At 47.6% G+C, this 2,493-nt stretch overlaps 1 long non-coding RNA gene across 2 annotated transcripts; it reads right to left on the bottom strand.

Moving 5' to 3' along the window:
• Window positions 1–816: 816 nt before the first annotated feature.
• On the bottom strand, window positions 817–2,129 carry LOC134563794 (uncharacterized). Of its 2 annotated transcripts, none has more exons than XR_010083423.1 (2): window positions 1,898–2,129; window positions 817–1,708 (listed from the first exon to the last, which is right to left on the bottom strand). It is a non-coding gene; the product is annotated as an uncharacterized LOC134563794 (long non-coding RNA). The 2 variants fall into 2 exon arrangements; XR_010083422.1 differs by having other exon boundaries at window positions 1,879–2,129.
• Between the last annotated feature and the right edge of the window lie 364 nt (window positions 2,130–2,493).

Consider the following 2,493-nt stretch of genomic DNA (forward strand, 5'->3'; position numbering starts at 1 on the left):
AGGAGGAGAGGGATGACAAAAGACCAGAATACAGCCTGACCTGACCTTCCATTTTGTCTTCTCCTACACAAACAATGCACAACGAGAGTACCTCAAGGTCTTCCATGTACAGTGCAGGAGAGCCCATCAAAAGAGGGAAAAGATGGTGGTGCTACTGTGGTTTCTTCACTTACAAGATTTTTACAGCTAGAGGTCTGAGGAGGTGGCATTACCCTGCTGCTGTGTCTTGGAAGAACTAATGATGTCCCGTTCTTCCAGGCATAAATGTGGATATTCTTCACCTTTTTATTTTTCTGAGTTTTGTGATATCTCCTTAATAGGCAGAGATTTTATATCAGTTTCAAAGGGAGTAAGAGACTTCACAACTCCTTCAGTAACAGAAACTTAATTCTGGCTTGTTTGAACAAATACAGCTTTAAATATCTACAGCTACGGCTATAAGAGAGGGTGATATAGGACTGTCCAGCTGAAGACTAGGATCCACAGCAGTCCCTATCCTCTTGTGACAGCACTGCTGTGTATATGGATTCGGAGATGACTTTCTTTATCTGCACAACACTTCCCCACTGCCATACATTTGCTCAATGTTTTGCACTGCACCCCATTGAGGACTCTGAATAAAGATTACACAGCACCTTAAGTGACATTATATATGACTGATTGCCTTAAATATTTCAACTGTATATTGCTTCAGGAGATTGCGATAGATGCTGTCATGGGTTGACATTTGACAAAATGCCAATACACCCATGAGGGTATATTTTACCTAATGAACTCCTGTGAGATGTGGTCAAGAACAGAGCAGAGCAGGCCTACTTCTTGAAACAGACAGACAATTTATTATATTACATAACAATGGACAATAGAAAAGGAAAGAAAAACCCAGCCACCCAAAAGCAGAAGAGAAAACCTCCCAAAACACTGCTTCTCCTCCCCCCAATTTCCATTCCATACATGCTCACTCAGTTGTCTCCAGCACATTACCTTCATCTACTTGCTTAATCCCCCAACAACCCTGGGTTCCTAATCCAAACCATCATCCTTTAAAATTCAGACAATCCACATTCCATCCAGGACGAGAGGAGTCTCTCTCGCACCACAGACCCCCCCCCCCCACAGGAAACACAGGTCCACCATCCCGTGTTCCCACGTCACCCATGGCACTGCCTAGAAGGGTCTGCCAGGGTGACACCCTCCTTTCCATGTCCGGCACTCTCACTGCCGTCCATGGACCTGCACTGCAACAGGGCTCTTTTTAAGGATGTTTTGGCCAAGTACCAAAAACCAGCCATCTTCTCATTTTGGGACTCAGGTCCCCCCCATTTACCCCTGGGGCCGGGGGCTCCAAGAAGCAGGCCAAAACGTCTCTGGGTTTGAGCCAAAAACATCCACCCAAACACAGTCTTATTTATAATCAGGAGGGTCCAGGGTCCGTCTATGGCTATATTATGCAAGAAAAGTCCGGCCTCATAAGCCACTCCTCTTCATTCCGGCCATCGAAGGGGCTTCTTTTCATCTCACATTACCCTCTCGGTCCCAGGCTGTCCTCTCTCTTCTAAAACCACCAACTATGAGAATACAGCGTCCAGGGATAACTCTCTTCTGCCTTAGAAAGAGTTAAAAGCTTTATCTCCCACCACCAAGGTCAGGCACAGGCGATCGCAGGCACTGCAGCTCTCACAAGCAGCTCCAGCTCGGCACCTTCTCTCTGTGGGGGGAGGAGAGAGACGGGACCGGGGGGGGGAAAGGGGGGGGAACAGGATGGGACAGGGAGGGGGACGGAAGGCACCTCCAAAGTTCTCCCTCCACCCCTCCATTCTAGATGGAAGCTGGACCAGCTCCACTCCAGCTCCCTCTGTTCCCCACCCCGAGGCCCACCTTGCTCAGCCAGGCCCACCTTGCTCCCCTCCCCCACCCGGCCTAGCCAGGCCGGCAGGGGAGAGGAGAAGACGCTCCCTCTCCGAAAGCAGAGCAGGAAAGAGGGAGTCCTGCTGGGAAATCCGGCGTTTAACCCCTCGTGTCCTCAGAGGCGTGTCCACCTCTTAGTGGCCAACAAAGGTGCCAATATTCAGATCTAAAGACTAATTGGTTTGACCACTACTTCCAAAAAACTCACTTCCCTTCAAACCACGACACTGCTTATTTTAAAAAATACACTTTGTACAAATTGGCATTTGTTCATGTGTTTTTACTGGTCTTATGAGAAGAAATGGGAAGGTGGGTCAGCCCAAAATCAGACTGCACTTGTAGTGTCTTAAAACAACTTCCCTGGAGTAATGCAACTTTCAGAAGAGTTTCTCCAAACTCCCTGACTTGGGGTTCTTCCACAGCTCATCCTCTAGTTACATTTCTATTGCTACACAACAAATCTATGGTGTACCATACGCTCAAATCTAGTGGTTTGGAAATTTCCTTGAGACTTCTACAGGGCTCTCTCAGCTTTGATAAAGAGGTGACGTTTGATGTTCTGTCACCCCTTTGCACTATTATTTT

The sequence above is a fragment of the Prinia subflava genome, chromosome Z (genome assembly GCF_021018805.1).
Source record: "Prinia subflava isolate CZ2003 ecotype Zambia chromosome Z, Cam_Psub_1.2, whole genome shotgun sequence".
Taxonomy (NCBI): domain Eukaryota; kingdom Metazoa; phylum Chordata; class Aves; order Passeriformes; family Cisticolidae; genus Prinia; species Prinia subflava.